At 36.8% G+C, this 19,043-nt stretch overlaps 1 long non-coding RNA gene across 2 annotated transcripts in view; it reads right to left on the bottom strand.

The window, feature by feature from the left end:
* Window positions 1-19,043, bottom strand: part of LOC116661276 — a 203,122-nt gene that overhangs the window by 66,663 nt on the left and 117,416 nt on the right. For both annotated transcript variants that reach the window (XR_004317103.1, XR_004317101.1), the window contains one exon: window positions 7,506-7,614. This is a non-coding gene — a long non-coding RNA (uncharacterized LOC116661276). The remainder of the gene's footprint in view (window positions 1-7,505; window positions 7,615-19,043) is intronic.

The following is a 19,043-nucleotide window of genomic DNA, read 5'->3' as shown; positions in this document are numbered from 1 at the left end:
TAAACGGGCACAGAGCGTCCCCCCCCCCCATACCCAGCCTGAGACACGGCCCGCAGCAGCGGGCAGGGCCAGGCTGCACAAGCCAGGCGGAGGACGGGGGTGGCTGCACGGAGGCAGCCCTGGGGGACTGCTAGGGGCTGCGCGCCGTGGCTGTGGGTGTACAGAGCAGAACAACCTGGGCCCTCCATAAAACAGCAAGGTTGATGTGCTCTCGGGGGAAGGGTGCATACCCCCATCTCTGAAAACCAGCGGAAAGTTTTCGGGGGAAGAGAGGCGGGGCTCAGGCACAGCCGCCATATCCCCTGGCGCTGAGCACCCAGGTGGGGGCAGGGGCGAAACCTGCATTCGCACCGAAGGGCTTAGCAGCCTCAAAGGCCAGACTGAAACTGGCCTGCAGCCCGGGGCAGATAGGATCCTTCCATCCTGGTCCCTCAGAGAACTTGCTCCACAAAGACAAACAAGGAGCTGGGTTCTGGCTCGGAGCAGGGACAAGGCTGTCCCTCCCTCTTCCCCGAGCCCACCTGTGGTGCTCCGACCAGGGCGGAGCTCACAGCAGCACAGAGCAGCAGAGCTACCGGCGGTGCAGGCAGAGGGAGAGCGGCCCCCCGCCTTTCGGGCAGGAACACAGCCCCTGACTGAGGTGCTGGGAGGGGGCATGACCCGCCCTCCTACCTGGCCAGTCTGAAACATCTGACTGCGGCATCCGAAGGGGCAGCGACCCGCCCGCCCACAGCAGAGAGCTGCACCTGACCCAGTGTTAGGAGGAGGCGCAATCTGCTTGCCAACAGGTGCTGGGAGCAGCACAGAAGAGGGCGCCAACGGAGGGCCTCTGAAAACAGCTAGCTGAGCTTCCAAAACAGGACGAAGACAGAAAGACTTCACATTAAAAGCACACAGACTCCAGGAGAACACTGACAACCCCCCTTTTTTTTTTAAATCTGTTTTTACCTGTTCTATTTTCTATTACTCTCTTAATTTTTACTTCTTAATTCATTTCTATTTCTCTTGGGTTTTGATGTCCTGTTATTGATTAGACACAGGTTTCAAATACATCTATTCATCCCCCCCCCCTTTTTTTAAGGGTTTTAAAAGGACGTCTCAACCCGATTAATACTCTGCTTCAACTCGCTCTTCTATTATTCATTATACACTGTTTTCAAACCCTTTCTCCCTTCTTTTAAAATTCTTTCTCTCTCTCTCTTATTTTTTTTTCTTTTTTTCCTAAGTTCTATTCCTAAATAGGCATTAGATAGATAAAATCCTTAAGGACCAAAATAGACAACTGATACTCCATAAACCACAGTGCCAGAGAGGTATGAGCGAGATGAAGAAGCAGAAAAACCTTTCCCAATTAAAAGAACAAGAGAAATCCCCTGAAAGAAAGATCAATGAAATAGATATCGATTGCCTACTAGATCAAGATTTCAAAAAAGGAGTGATCAAATTGCTGAAGGAATTAAAAGAGATTGTGTTTAGAGATATAAAATATGTCAAAAATGAAATTGAAGCTACAAAGAAGAGCCAAGTAGAATGGGTAAACTCATTGAAAGAGATGAGGAATGATCTAATAGCTGTGCAAAGCCGACTAGATAATGCAGAGGAACGAATTAGTGATCTAGAAGACAGGGCAATAGAAAGCACCCATTCAGAAGAACTACAAGAGAAGCAAATAAAAAATAATGAAAATAGCATAAGGGACCTATGGGATAATATAAAGCGTCCCAATCTTCGCATAATAGGGGTCCCAGAAGGGGAAGAAAGATCAAAGGGGATTGGAAAGGTTTTTGAAGAAGTCAGGACTGAAAACTTCCCAAACTTAAAGAAGGAATCAGATATCCAAGTACAGGAAGCTCAGAGGGTCCCAAACAGGAAGAACCCAAATAGACCCACACCAAGACACATCATAATCAAGATGGCCAGAGTCAAGGATAAAGAAATGATTCTAAAGGCAGCAAGAGAAAAGCAAAGAGTAAGTTACAAGGGAACCCCCATAAGGCTCTCAGCTGATTTCTCTACACAAACACTATAGGCCAGAAGGGAGTGGCAAGATATATTTAAAGCCCTGAATGAAAAAAAGATGCAGCCTAGGATACTTTATCCAGCAAGGCTATCCTTTAGTATAGAAGGAGAAATAAAGAGTTTCAAAGACAAAAAAAAAAGCTGCAGGAATTTAGCAACACTAAACCCATGCTAGAAGAAATATTGAAAGGGCTATTCTAAATAGAAAAGCAGCAGGATGCTACAGAAATGAGAAACTCACAACTAGAAAGGTGGTAACTCATGAATTACACATAAAGTAAACACAAAATTATAAAAGAAGACATACAAATCACTGAGAGTGGGAGAGAGAGGCAGGGAAATATTGAATATTTTTTTCTTTCTTTTTAAAATTTTTTTAACAGTAGGATGGGTTTGAGATCATGTTACTATCAGTTTAATAAAAACAGTTATAGTAATGGGTTAATAGATTTACAAAAAAGGGTAACCACAAGCCAAAAATTTACAAGGGAGTCACAAAAATTAAATAAAATCCATGATAATACAAAGGAAAATTACCAAACCACAAAAGGAAGAAGAAAGGAACAAAGAGGATATACCAATTCAACTGCAAAGATAAGTTCAAAATGGCAATAAACACACATCTATCATTAATTACTGTAAATGTTAATGGACTAAATGCTCCAGTCAAAAGACATAGAGTGGCAGACTGGATAATAAAGCAAGAACCTTCAATATGCTGCATACAAGAGACCCACTTTAGGGGACACATATAGATTGAGAGTGAAAGGATGGAAAAGGATATTCCATGCAAATGGAAAAGCCAAAAAAGCAGGTGTTGTAATACTGATTTCAGACAAAATAGACTTTAAAACAAAGGCCATAAAGAAAGATAAAGGACATTTTATAATGATTAAAGGAGTGATACAAGATGAGGATATTACACTCATTAATATATATGCACCCAATATAGGAGCACCTAAGTACATACAAGAATGACTAACAGAGATAAAGGGGGATATTGATGGGAATACAATCATAGTTGGAGATTTTAACACTGCATTAACATCACTAGACAGATCTTCCAGACAGAAAATAAACAAGGCAACAGAGAAATTAAATACTACAATAGAAAAACTAGATTTGGTGGATATTTTCAGAGCATTCCACCCCCAAAAAATAGGATATACATTCTTTTCAAGTGCACATGGAACATTTTCCAGGATCGATCATGTACTTGGGCACAAAAGAAACCTCAACAATTTTAAGAAGATACAAATTATCTCAAGCATCTTTACTGACCACAATGCCATGAAACTGGAAATCAACAACAGAGAAACAAAGGAGGAAAAAAGGAAAGCATGGAGGTTAAACAATATGTTATTGAAAAAACAATGGGTCAATGAGGAAATCAAAGCTGAAATTAAAAAATACCTTGAGACAAATGATAATGAAAGCACAACCACTCAGAACCTATGGGACACAGCAAAGGCAGTGCTAAGAGGGAAGTTTATAGCGATACAGGCCTTCCTCAAAAAAGAACAATCTCAAATAAACAATTTAACCCACCACCTGAATGAATTAGAAAAAGAAGAACAAAAAGCCCCAAAAAGCAGCAGAAGGAAGGAAATAATAAAGATCAGAGAGGAATTAAATACAATAGAGATTAACAAGACCATAGAAAAAATCAACCAAACCAAAAGCTGGTTTTTTGAAAAAGTAAATAAAATCGACAAACCTCTGGCCAAACTCACAAAGAAGAAAAAAGAGAGAGCACAAATTAGCAAAATAAGAAAGGAAAATGGAGAAATTACAACAAACAAAATAGAAATACAGAATATCATACGAGAATATTATGAAAAACTATATGGAACCAAACTGGATAACCTAGAGGAGATGGACAAGTTTCTGGAAACATACTGTCCACCAAAACTGAATCAAGAAGAATCTGAACACTTGAACAATCCGATCACTAGAAAGGAAATAGAAATAGCAATTAAAAACCTCCCTACAAATAAAAGTCCAGGACCGGACGGCTTCACCGGGGAATTCTACCAAACATACAAAGAAGAACCCATACCAGTCCTTCTCAAACTCTTCCAGACGATTGAAAAGGAGGGAATACTCCCAAACTCATTCTATGAAGCCACCATCACCCTGATACCAAAACCAGGCAAAGACACTACAAAAAAAGAGAATTATAGGCCAATATCACTGATGAACATAGACGCCAAGGTCCTCACCAAGATTTTAGCAAATAGAATCCAACAACACATAAAAAAGATTATACATCATGACCAAGTGGGGTTCATCCCAGGGACACAAGGCTGGTTCAACATACGCAAATCAATCAATGTAATACATCACATCAACAAGAGAAAGGACAAAACCACATGATCATCTCAATCGATGCAGAAAAAGCATTTGATAAAATTCAACACCCATTTATGATAAAAACTCTCGCCAAAGTGGGTATAGAGGGAACATATCTCAACATAATAAAAGCTATATATGACAAACCTACAGCCAGCATAGTACTCAACAGTGAAAAACTCAAAAGCTTCCCACTAAAATCTGGGACAAGACAAGGATGCCCACTATCACCACTCCTATTCAACATAGTCCTGGAAGTCCTAGCCACAGCAGTCAGGCAAGAGAAAGAAATAAAAGGGATCCAAATTGGAAAAGAAGAGGTAAAAGTGTCATCATATGCTGACAACATGTTACTATATATAGAAAACCCTAAAAGGTCCACACAAAAGCTACTAGAGCTGATTGAAGAATTCAGCAAGGTAGCAGGTTACAAAATTGACGTTCAAAAATCAGTTGCATTTCTTTACACTAACGATAAATCAACAGAAAAAGAAAGTAAAGAAACAATCCCCTTTAAAATAGCACCCAAAGTAATAATATATCTGCGAATAAATCTAACCAAGGAGGTGAAAGAATTATACACAGAAAATTATAAACCATTGATGAAGGAAATTAAAGAAGACTTTAAAAAATGGAAAGATATTCCATGCTCTTGGATTGGAAGAATCAATATTGTTAAAATGGTCACACTGCCTAAGGCAATCTACAGATTTAATGCAATCCCTATCCAATTACCCAGGACATATTTCACAGAACTAGAACAAATCATAATAAAATTCATATGGAACCATCAAAGACCTAGAATTGCCAAAGCATTACTGAAGAGAAAGAAAGAGGCTGGAGGAATAACTCTTCCAGACTTCAGACAATACTATAGAGCTACAGTCATCAAGACAGCATGGTATTGGTACCAAAACAGACATACAGACCAATGGAACAGAATAGAGAGCCCAGAAATGAACCCACAAACTTTTGGTCAACTCATCTTCGACAAAGGAGGCAAGAATATACAATGGAATAAAGACAGTCTCTTCAGCAAATGGTGTTGGGAAAACTGGACAGCAGCATGTAAAACAATGAAGCTAGAACACTCCCTTACACCATATACAAAAATCAACTCAAAATGGATTAAAGACTTAAACATAAGACAAGATACAATAAACCTCCTAGAGGAAAACATAGGCAAAACATTATCTGACATACATTTCAAAAATTTTCTCCTAGAAGAAATAAAAGCAAGAATGAACAAATGGGACCTAATGAAACTTACAAGCTTCTGCACAGCAAAGGAAACCAGAAGTAAAACAAGAAGAAAACCTATGGAATGGGAGAAAATTTTTGCAAGTGAAACCGACAAAGGCTTGATCTCCAGAATATATAAGCAGCTCATACGACTCAATAAGAAAAAAATAAACAACCCAATCCAAAAATGGGCAGAAGACCTAAACAAGCAATTCTCCAAGGAAGACATACAAATGATCAAAAAGCACATGAAAAAATGCTCAATATCACTAATTATCAGAGAAATGCAAATCAAAACTACAATGAGGTATCACCTCACACCAGTCAGAATGGCAGTCATTCAAAAATCCACAAATGACAAATGCTGGAGAGGCTGTGGAGAAAGGGGAACCCTCCTACACTGCTGGTGGGAATGCAGTTTGGTGCAGCCACTATGGAAAACTGTGGAGATTCCTCAAAAGACTAGGAATAGACTTACCATATGACCCAGGAATCCCACTCCTGGGCTTGTATCCAGAAGGAAATCTACTTCAGGATGACACCTGCACCCCAATGTTCATAGCAGCACTATTTACAATAGCCAAAACATGGAAACAGCCTAAATGTCCATCAACAGGTGACTGGATAAAGAAGAGGTGGTATATTTATACAATGGAATACTACTCAGCCATAAAAACCGACAACATAATGCCATTTGCAGCAACATGGATGCTCCTGGAGAATGTCATTCTAAGTGAAGTAAGCCAGAAAGATAAAGAAAAATACCATATGAGATCGCTCACATGTGGAATCTAAAAAACAAAAACAAAAACAAACAAACAAACAAAAACAAAGCGTAAATAAAGGACAGAAATAGACTCACAGACAGAGAATACAGACTTGTGGTTACCAGGAGGGTGGAGGGTGGGAAGGGATAGACTGGGATTTCAAAATTGTAGAATAGATAAACAAGATTACACTGTATAGCACAGGGAAATATACACAAAATGTTACGATAACTCACAGAGAAAAAAATGTGCCAATGAGTGTGTATATGTCCATGAATGACTGAAAAATTGTGCTGAACACTGGAATTTGACACAACATTGTAAAATGATTATAAATCAATAAAAAATGTTAAAAAATAATATAACTCTGATTTAATGTAGGAACTGACATGAGATGACTTTAATAATAATAACCACATTGCAAAGAACTCCCATGCAAGGAAAAGAGATTAGCTTTCTAGACTCATAAAAATAAGACATGTTCATGCCAAGTAAGTGTTTTTCTCGATTACATTTGCTTTTTACTAAAAAATAATGAATTATTCTACCCTTGATACCTTAAGTGTTCTATTTTTCAGTAGGATAAGCTAACTTCATATACAATAAGAACAAACCAGATTTTAGACACAGAGTTGGGAAAATTTCAGCAAACTCTGAACCTAGATTGGTAATTGCTTCAAGCAGATATATCCTGCAGTTATAGTGAAGGTTTTTTTCATTGTTAAGGCTGATAAAATGTATTATATTTCTAAAATCCTGACTGAATGCAAGAACCAGCTCAGCTTTAAGTAACACTGTGCTTTTAGCTCCTTTAGAGGATTATAGGACTATTAGATGACAGCTTTTGTGTGCACTTTGCCAATGTAAAACTTTCAGATTTTGACTTTACTCTCTTGCAGAAATCAGGGAAAGCAAATGGTTTAAAATCCTGATAGCCAGGGAAGCATCAAAGGGAAAAGACACACTTTCTCCTTAAAAACTAGTCAATAGACATACAAAGAAAAGCATGTGGATGGGGAATAAAAAATTAATAATTAAAAATGCAAGATGAATCTCAGTCAGCTCCTCCTCCTGCAAGGTGATCAGATAAAATCAAATTAAGCTGAAAGAGGAAATTCTACTTACAGATTTTGAAGGACACATGGAACTTAGGAGGTAACACTTCAACCCTGCACATGTGGTGGCCTCTGCAGTTAGTTACAGATCGCTGGGCCTGGAACTGCAAGTTAATAGGCTGTGAAAGGAAAGAATAACCATGAGATGAGACAGCTGATACATCAGCAACTATTGGGATTGAAAATAAGGAACAACTATTACCTCTTACTTCCCAGGATGCTAGAAACCTTCAGATTTCAAAAGAGAACAAATTTACTGTGACAGTGTAGATGGAAGAAGAGACATTTCTGAGAGCAATTTCTATGGCAGCTTTCATTTAAACAGGGAATTGGGAAGAGCGGAAAAGGATGCTAGAGGTGAAACAGTGTTTTGGTTTCAGTTTTCTAATGTGTTGGAGACAGTTTTATTTCTCTTTCAAGTGATAAGTTAAATAGTATCTAAATACAGGAAAATTCAGTTTAGGAAAAACATGAGTTTAAGAATGTGAGGGTAAGTCTTTGGTAGTAAATATGCCCTATAAAAATTATGATTAAAATGATGACACATGAATTTTATCCAAGATATATAGGTACTAGGGAGAAAGCAGATGAGTATCCCCCGATTTTCCCTATATTTAGCTATCTAACAACTATACATTCTGGTTTTTATAATAGGAAGAGCTAAAGCCAATGAGTTTATACCAGACTTTCTTCCAACTCTATAGGTAGAAACAGCTTGGATTCTAACCTGAAGTTTTCATCACAACCTAAAATATCTATGAGTAGTTCAGTTTAAAAATGTTAAGTATGTCTTTTTTCCATAGCAACTCTGAATGCTAGGAAACAATGATCAATACCTTATTAATTCTTCAAGGGAAAATGTGTACCCTATGAAATTTATTCCCAGAGGGAATACAATTTCCATTCTCCCTTCTTGACAAAAGTGTTAGAGCACAAACTTTACGGTATTGTGTACTTCAAATTTTGTTAATGGGGTAGATCTAACGTTAAGTGTTCTTATTTAAAAAAAAAAAAAAGGATCCAAGGAAACTTTGTGACGTTAGACAGTATTGTGATGATAGTATCTTAAGTGTTGGCATAGGTCTAAATTCATCGAACTGTACACGTTAAATACATGCAGTTTTTATATACCAATTATACCACAATAATGCTGGGGTTTTTTTTTAAATAACTCCAGTGAAGCAAGAAATAAAATCATGGTTACAGAAAAGAATAAAAGTATCGAAAATCTTGATAGTGTTGGGAAGAGGGGGAGGTGAGAGAAGATGGATAGATTGATCACACACACACACAAAATAGTCCTAATTTTTTAAGCCTCCCTGGATCCATGCCACTGCTGTACAACTTTTCAGTGCTCTTACATTGCGTCTGGGGCATTCTGCCCCACCTCTCTAATCGGGACTCAGCTGAGTCAGATGCTTTGGCCAAAAATCAAATATATATTTATATATGTAGTAATTATATGATGTATTGTATAGATGGATATCATGCTTGGGGTTGGGAAACTAGAGATATAGGAACAGTATAAAATGGAATGTATATAATTATCTTTCCTTGCTAATTTATTATATATACTTAGAAGTCCAAGAACTAAAGCAGTCCTTTTGAAATTTCCTTTTTTTAAAAAAATTCTAATGCTGAAATGAAATACTTACAGTTTAAATAACCTAAGGTAAAATTTAGGCTGGTGTCTGTAAACTAAGGAAATGTATTTATCACTAGTTTCTTTTCTGAAGAACTAACTACACAGCTTCCACTCACGGTTACAAAATAAACAGATTATGTTTTTCTCAATTAACAATGGAGTCAAGGGGCAGAGAGATGTAGCTCAGTGGTAGAGTGCATGCTTAGCATGCACGAGGTCCTGGGTTCAGTCCTCAGTACCTCTGTTAAAAAAAAAAAAAAAGAATGGAGTCAAGAAAGCTCTTCTCCTTCTAATACACCTTTTTAAAAAATCAGAATCATAAAATATCCTTTGGGGATATTTATGACTGGAGAAGTCAAGATATGTGTATTTTTATCAGCAAAGGCCCAATGTCTTACTTCCCTGAGTTTGTGCCACTGAACATACGTGAGCTAGTTAGAGCAGAAAATAAAGCAATATGACATAGAGAGGAGTCGTCTGTACATAAAAAGTACATAAATACATTAATGCTTATAGAAATGTACCATCTGTGTTTCTAAGATTTATTCATTTGAATTCTCGAAACTGGGGAAGTGGACAGTCTATTGCCTGTTTCTTCTTTCTTCCCTCTCTCATACTCTGGAATTCACCAGTATGGACCTCTCTGAAGACTAAATTATTAGCCAGAGAGTGACCTGGGCCCTGGAGGGAAAAAACACAACATACCATGTTTGTATCATGTTGAAGGTGGGTATGCCTGATGATATTTATGCCATCTATATTAAAATGTCAGATTTTTGTGACATTTAATTGCAGAAGTAAAGGAGAGAACACACCTGTTTCTCTCCATACACAATTTTGAGTAATCCAGAGTGCCCAAGTTATAACTTTTAGAATATTTGAATCTTGAAAATGATTGGTAGAAAAAGGCTATTGCCTTATTATCATCACAAAGCCCAGCTATTCTGGAATGGGTGCAACTACAGTCTAGATCTGTGAATTCCTTTAGCATTGCATTTATCTGCCTATAGCAGAAAACCCAAATAAATGCAAGTGACTTAAATATAACAGGGAGCAATTTATCGCAGTTAAGAAGTCCAGCAGTCACAGGTTCAGAGCTAGTAGTTTGGCTCTAAGAAATGCCAGGGGGACCTAGGCATCAGCAATTTACCAAATAGTTCCATTTTCATGTTCACAAAATTGTTGTTGCACTACAGTATAACATGTTAAGGGAAAAAAAGAAAAGAAAAGAAAAGAAGGCCAGTGAAAGCCGAAGATGAATGTTGAGTGATTTGCCCTTTTTTTTTTTTTTTGAGGAAAACAATTATTTTCTGTAAGCTCCAGCAACTGGAGCACTTCTTATATTATTTTGGTCAGAATTAGATCACAGAACTACTAGCAATATATAAAGGAGCCTGGAAAATTAAATATGAATATGGGTCCCTTGCACCCTAAACAAAACAGAGGTTTCCTTTGGTAATGAAGGAGGGAAGAGCACATGGTGGGCAGCAAAACAACGTCTGCCACAGCACTGGTGCCCCTTGTCCCTGTGAAATTAAGAACTTTCCCAGGGAAAGAGTAAAGGGGACTTTTCATTGTCAAAGCACTGTTGAGAACTTTGCTGTGACAGGGCAATAGGGAAAACCTTTGGGTGGCAAAAGTAATCAATCATGGAAAAGGAGTTGGACAGGTCAATAAATGTAACACTGGCAAGCAGACTTTGATGTATGAGGGAATAACAAGCTCTAACTTCCTACAGTGCTGTGCTAGGTGCCTTGATGGAAAACAGATGCATCATTCAATAGACTCCTTAGCATCGAATTACCATGCATAACTGCTGCAGCCACTTTTCATTACTGACGACAGTCAGAAGTGCTGAGATGGGTCTATAATCAGTAAAGCGAGTGTCCTCATGGGAGAAGATGGAACGGTAATTTGAGGGAACCAGCAATCATTAGCTCCTGTAACAGGCTTTGTCCTTCTGCTAGAGGTAATCACCTTTTTAAAATAATGATGGTGGAATGACAGGTATAGAGGAGTACAGTTGTCCCTGGGTATCTGCAGGGCATTGGTCCGAGGACCAGTGGCAGATACCGAAATCTACTGGCACTCAGGTCCACAGTCCACCTCCACGTATCTGCAGTTTCACATCTGTGGGTTCAGCCAGCTGCAGATCATGTAGTTCTGCAGTATTTATTGAAAAAAAAAATCTGAGTATGAGCGGACTCGTGCAGTTTAAACCCATGTTGTTCAAGGGTCGACTGTATATTGATTACTTTTTATGTCAAAATGAAAAATAAGGGAAGGACAGATGCCATAGCTGAGGCATCAGGGGATGCAACATGCAACAGGAATAGTCAGGCAAAGGAACTAATTTTATCTCTAAGACACTTCTTGAATATTGATATTTTTCATTTTCCATAAAATATACTGATAGGTGTGAAAATTTTAAAGTTCTCTTTTTTCATGTTTGTGACCCCCTCCTCCTGCAATGTTATTCTTAAATTAATGCCATTTTTACTTTTGTATTATAGCACAGTAGTTAAACCCCTTAAGTAGCTAAACACCTTTAATTGATGTGGAACTGCTCTAGATGTGACATATTGCAGTCAGGCAATATTATTTAGTTACCACCCCCTATGTCCAGGCACTGTATGAAAAAGATGAGGAAAATAAAATGAAATCCAATGATACTCTTTTCTAATTCACTGGTTACTTTCCTCAGCCTGTAGACTGGCCTAAGCTTTCCTACCTGTGTGTGTCTGTTCAGGCTGCCATAACAAAGTGCCACAAACGGGGGAGTTTAAACAGCATGTGTATGTCTCACAGTTCTGGAGGCCAGAAGTCAGAAATCAAGGTGTCCGCAGGTTTGGTTCCTTTGAGGGGGCTGTGAGAGGAGGATCTGTTACAGGCTTTCTCCTTGGCTTGTAGATGTCATCTTCCCCATATGTTTCTTCATTTCTCTTCCTTTTATGCATGTCTATCTCTGTGCACAAAGTCCCCCTTTCATAAGGAGAACAGTCATATTGGAGTAGGGGCTCACTCTACTCCAGTACGACCTCATCTTAACTAATTATATCTGCAATGATTCTCTTTCCAAATAAGGTCACATTCTGAAGTATGGGAGGCTAAAACTTCCAACACGAATTTGGGGAGGGGGAGTACAATTCAGCCCATAACACCAGCCTAGAAAATCTTATCATTCTTCGAACTTCTGTGCCAGTTCTCTATTTCCCATTAGTTCCAAACTTCTTGAAGATAAATATAATTATTAGATCTATGATGTTCACCAAAGCATGCTCACATGCAGTTATCCCCTCTACCCTTTTATCCGTGTAGCAGTGCTCTGAGGTGTAGTACACAGGGAACAGTGGAATGATGTCACATCTTCAGTAAATAGGTGAAGTTTAAAGTTGATATGATTAGACTGAAACCACTGGGCAAGTGGTTATGCCAGGACACAAACCCACGTTTTATGACCCCCGGGTTCCAAGATATTTCTAGTATGTTATTCTGCCTCCACTCCCTTATCATTCATGCACATCTTGATTTCAGATCTTACAGTCTTTTCATTATTTTTCTGCCTCAATTTTTCGTTCACATATATTTTCAAAATGTTTGGTCTATAATACTGTGTCATAAAAGCAATGAAAGTTAATAGAAGTTTAAAAAAAAAACTTATGTAAGATTCACATCAGTTCATGTAGCTTATTTTTAGGCCAGAAAGGATTATGATAAATTGCAGTACCCGCACAACACATTATAAATTGCTTAGCACAAAACCTCCTCACTTCTCTAACTCTTCCCAGCCATCTCAGACAAATAGCTTTTAATTTTATGGTCTATTAGAGAAAATATTTAAAAAATTATTTACCTGTACACATTTTAAATCCACATTAACACTAAGCCACTGTGACCTTATTGCTTCTACAAAAAGCTGTGGTGTGTATTTCTTCTAAATATCCAATAAAGTATATTTCACCTAATATAAAACTATTCAGAGATCATCTACATGGGATAGGAGATCATGTAATGATTTCATTTAGTTTATCTGCTACCTCCAAAACTTTACAGGGAATCAGTAATGTCTGTAAAAAATGTTTTTAAAGATATTTTATTCTCTTTTTTTGTATTTTTGGAGAGAAGGTAATCCCTTCAAAACTTTCAAACTCATGAGTAAATATTATAATTGTAAGTAAACTATGAAAATACCAAATTAGTCCCCCAAACTTTAAGAAGTAGACATTGGGAAGATAGGAGGTCAGGAAAGACTTCTTTAAGCAATAGCCCAAGTAAGTAATCTCTGATCGTATTATTTTGAAAACCTGGTATTATTGTACACTTGTGTCAAGGACATGTCTTGGAGGATGACACAGTGCTGGCAGGAACTGTTTTAATTTTACTATTGTATTCCTAATATTCAGAAGAGTACCTTGGACATGTATTTATTTTAAAATATTTATTGAATGAATACATGAATGTGAATGCTATAAAAAGTCTTCTTAGGAAAATTAACATGATTAAAATGGCCATACTACCCAAGGCAATCCACAAATTTACTGTGACCCCTATCAAAGTACCCATGACATTTTTCAAAGAACTACAACAAATAATCCCAAATTTACACAGAATCACAAAAGACCCAGAATTACCAAAGCAATCCTGAAGAAAAGGAACAAAGCTGGAGACATAAGACTTGAGACAATACTACAAAGCTACAGTAATCAAAACAGCATCACACTGACACAAAAACAGACATATGGATCAATGGAAGGGAATAGAGAGCCCAGAAATAAACCCACACATCTACAGTCAACTAATCCACAACAGAGGAGGAGGCAAGAATATACAATGGAAAAAAGATAGTCTCTTGAACAAGTGGTATTGGGAAAGCTGAACAGCCTCGTGTAAATCAGTCAAGTGAGAACACTCCCTCATATCATACACAAAAAATAAATTCAGTGGCTTAAAGACTTTCACATAAGACAAGACACCATAAATCTCCTAGGAGAGAACATAGACAAAACATTCTCTGACATAAATCATATAAATATTTTTGTAGCTCAGTCTTCTAAGGCAAAAGAAATGAAAGCAAAAATAAACACTTGGGACTTAATCAAACTTATAAGATTATGCACAGCAAAGGAAACCATAAACAAAATGAAAAGATAACCTAATGACTAGGAGAAAATACTTGCAAACAATGTGACTGACAAGGGCTTACTTTCCAAAATATACAAACAACTCACACATGTCCATAACAAAACAACCAACCTAATCCAAAATTGGGCAAAAGACCTAAATAGACATTTTTCCAAAGACATACACATAGCCAACAGGCACACTAAAAGATGCTCAACATCACTAATTCCTAGAGAAATGCAAATCAAAACTACCATGATATATCACTTCACACCAGTCAGAATGATCAAAAAGTCTACAAATAATTCTGGAGAGGGTGTGGAGGAAAAGGAACCCTCCTACACTGTTGGTGGAAATTTAAACTGGTGCAGCCACTATGGAAAATGGTGTAGAAGTTCCTTAAGAAACTAAAAATGGAACTATTTTATGATCTAAGAATCTGACTCCTGGGCACATATCTGGAAAAGACAAAAATTCTAATTTGAAAAGATACATGCACCCCAATGTTCATAGCAGCACTATGTACAATACCCAAGACATGGAAGCAACCTAAGTGTCCATCAACAAATGGATAAAGATGTCTCCATCAACAGATGAATACACAAACACACAATGGAATATTACTCAACCATAAAAAAGAATGGAATATTGCCATTTGCAGCAACATAGATCAACCTAGAGAGTATGATATGTAGTGCAGTAGTCAGACAGAGAAAGACACACATTATATGATCTCACTTATATGTAGAATCTAAAAAATAATACAAATAAACTTATTTAGAAAACAGAAACAGACTCATAGACAGAAAACAAACTTATGGTTACCAAAAGGGAAAGAGGAGGGCAAGGATAAATTAGGAGTATGGGATTAACAGATACACACTACTATATATAAAATATATATAATTCTTTCATTCATTTGAAACAAACTTGACTTTCCAGTATAAACCAGGTGCTGGGTTATTAGAGAAAGATAAGTCAACAGTTACAAATTGATGGTGGAGGTAAAGCATCTTCACATATATTTATCATATATATGCTATATAATACATTGGATATATGTATACATCCACATATTCACAGATATGTGTGTGTATGTAATATATATGATACACACACTTGTGTAAATTACAGTGACAATGGAAAGTACCTAAAGAGAGACAGTAACATGGTGCTATAGGTGGTAAACGCAGTAGAAAAAAATCCTTTCAACTGGAAGCATAGTCAAGAATCCTCATGCTGTTTTCATTCCCTTGGCTCTTATTTAAATAGTGTGACTGATTCAAATGAATGAGCAGGTCAGTGTGAAAAATGCTGTTCAGCTGAGGTCTTTGCCTTTCTCCTTGGACAGGTGCCGGGGGGGGGGGGGATCAAAAATCAGAAAATTGATCTGCTCTAGACATCAGCTGCAGAGCCTTAAGCGTTCCTTGACCAGTCTGTCATTGAAAAGAATAAGTTTGAGAAAGAGATATTATCTCCACTACCACATTCCTAAGCTGTGCTAAACTATCCAGCAGTATTAGGTCTAAAACTCATGGTTTAGTTGAATTTCCTTTTCTCTTTTTTTGTTGTTTTTTGTTTAGTTTATATACACACACATATATTTGTGTACATATATATAATTAATATATAGTTACAAATAATAATGATATTATATATTATACATTGTATGTCTTATTACCAATAAAACATTTAGAACAATAAAAATCAATTCAGCACTATAAGAGGCCCTATTTAAATATGACATTATCCAGGCAATACATAGAAAAGTTAAAAGGCTTAGTTATTACAATTTGAACTTCCATCAAATGGCATTTTTTGAGCATTATCTCTTTTGACCTTCACAAAAATATAGTGGAGATGTTGTCATTGACTTTTGTTACAGGTGAGGATACAAAGGCTGTGAGTGGTTAGATGGTGTCCCCAAGGTCACATAGCTAATTGCAGGTCCCCAGTCAATGCACTTCCCACTATACTATGACTACATCCTCCTGAAGAACCTTATGGGTCTTTTTGGTGGGATAAAGTGATCTGGAAAAGAAAGTCTTCAGAGCTCCTACATGTGTAACATCCAAAGTTCTTTGTTTGTTTTAGTTTTCCCAACTCCCAAACCAGGAATCATTCTTTTCCCCCACCTCCTACATTAAATTCTTGAGCGATTTCCCTCAGCTTCGATATACATCTTGTATATATACAGTCATTTCCATACATGTCTATTGTTAGTAGCTTAGTCCTGGCTACCATCATCTCTTGCTTGGCTTCCACTCTCCCTGTTTTCACTCTGGTGCGCATTTCTATGAAGGGTAAAATATGTGGAATTAAATTTATTTAAAAAAAACAAATTTAATTTCTGTAAGTAAATTATTTTAGCACTTCTTTTGAAGAAACCATTTACTTTATTATAACAAACGGGATATTTTCAAACACTAATGTCATGCATATAAATACTTAACAGAAACAGGATTAAAGGAGTTGATATCATGAAATATCATGAAATATCATGAAAACATTACAAAATATATCCCCAAGAAACATCACCCTGGCTATGCTTAAGATTTTTCATCTGAGAGAGGATATGTCTCAGGTGATTAAGTCTAATAGTATGATTTAATTTTGCTACATATAAATTTTACTCTGTAATACTGATGAACAGACTTGCAAGGCAATTCAAGATAGTGTGTGAGGTACTAGACTAGTATCCATTCTGTGACTGTCTCATTCCCACATCTTCCAATAAATGAAAGAAAAAATGAGGTTTGCCCTCAGTTACCTGACAGCTGCAAGGTAGGCAGGCACTGACCAGTTCTCAAATACCATTGTTTCTCTGTATGTTAAGCAGTGTTCTCTTTAGGGATACAATAAATCGATTATCTCAATCTGGTGAATGTCAGCAAAAGCAGCCTATGTGTCAACAGTTAGAAGTTGCTAGGGAATAAGAGTGTAGACTGTATATACTTTTTACTCTATTTCTGAATTTCCAGGTATTTCTCCACACCCTTCTTTCTTGATGTGGAAGAGTAGACTTCGTTGATCTCATCATTTCTAGATCGGAGATCTTTAGCCTGAAAGTTTGTTGAAACTCTTAAAATAATCAGAGATATCTCAGGATACAACAGAAACCAAAGGAAAGAAAAAAAGGATTTGCTATCAGTGAGTGAAATGTCTTTCATTAAGTTTGACTCCTTCTTCATAGAATTAAGCTAGATATTGTCATCAAGAAACAGAGAAGTATTTTAGTTTATAAATTACATTGAAACTACTAGGCTCTGAAATATATGTGGGGGGAAATCTAGGACACATGAATACTAGTTTGCCCTTAAAATGCGATTGATAGATTACAAAACTTGACAAAATCCCTGAGAAACCAGTGACAAGGAGCTAAATCAACAGTGCTTATCTTTCCAAAAACAGTTTTGGGGACCAGTGGCATTTGAAACGCATTACAGCTGCCTGCAATAATTGTCGCCAAGCATAACTAGAGAACCAGTGCCCCAGATTGTGAAGATTTAAAGCATTTTCTTCTCACTCTTAGTGGAAGAGAGTTGAGCAAGGAAACTATCTTTTTATTATTAGCTAATGGAGTTTCTCAGCAACTACCAGAAAAATACAGTAAATAATAATTTTTTTCCCATTGCATTGACGTGTATTTTTTGGTACACATAAAGAATAACAAATTTCAAGGGATATACAAATATCAGAGACTGAATATATCTTATCCCCTATAAATTAGTAGCCAGAAGATGAAGAAAAATTCCAAGCTGAGATACCTATGTATATTTTAAAACATTTAAATGCTAAATGTTTGAATGTTTAAACATTCAAACACAAATTTTATATATAAACCAGCAGGTCTCAGATCAGAAAGACTTCAGAAGAATCAGATAGTTTGGGTATCTTTTATCTAACTGTAAGTGATGTTTTGTTGAGATAAATTATCAGAAATTTCTCAGTAATATTAAAGTTATAAGACTCTATTGATTGACTTTTAGAGTAATAATCAAGGAATGAACTTCATTTACTTCTCAGGGCCAAACTCCAAATACTTGCAAAGAAAATCCTGCCCTATTTTGACCCTAGATATGCTCAGAACAGAATCAGTGAAGAAGCTGGGCACTAGAGTGCTTCAGCATACTTCCAAAGTCTACAGCCACCATTCTTATTTATTTTCCTTAAAAGTTTATGAAAAATTCAAAATCTGACACTTATTTCCAGATTTCTCTTTAGATATCATACAGTAATTACTTCCAGATCTCATTTTTAGTTTTTACTAATCATATTTTGATTTATAATGAATAAAATGTACAAATTTTAAGTGCAAAGCTTGAAGAAATGTAGACATGATATAGCCACTACCCAAAATAAGAGAAAGAATATTTCTATCACCCCACAAAGCACCCTTGACTTTGTTCAACAGATCCTAGTTTATATCACCATAAATTAATTTTGCCTATTACTGAACATCTTTAAGTGAAATCATATCATGTGTACTCTTCTGTGCTTGTCTTCTTTCAGTCAACATGGTATTTTTGAACTCTACCTATGTATTAGTGTGTATCAGTTTTCTACTGCTAAGTAGTGTCCCTTTGTAATGAATATCCAGCTTATGTATTCCTTCTCTTTATGATGGACATTTGGGTTGTTTCCAGTTATAGACTATTATGAATCAAGCTGCTGTGAATATTCTTGTATATGTCTTTCTGTAGACATAAGATTTACTTATCCAATTCCTAGTGGTGAATTTGCTGTGTCATAGAGCATGTTTGTGTTAACTTGTAAGAAATG

The sequence above is a fragment of the Camelus ferus genome, chromosome 3, assembly GCF_009834535.1.
Source record: "Camelus ferus isolate YT-003-E chromosome 3, BCGSAC_Cfer_1.0, whole genome shotgun sequence".
In the NCBI taxonomy this organism is placed as follows: Eukaryota; Metazoa; Chordata; class Mammalia; order Artiodactyla; family Camelidae; genus Camelus; species Camelus ferus.
The sequence above is the reverse complement of the archived record's forward strand: the minus strand, read 5'-3'. Positions and strand labels throughout refer to the sequence as shown.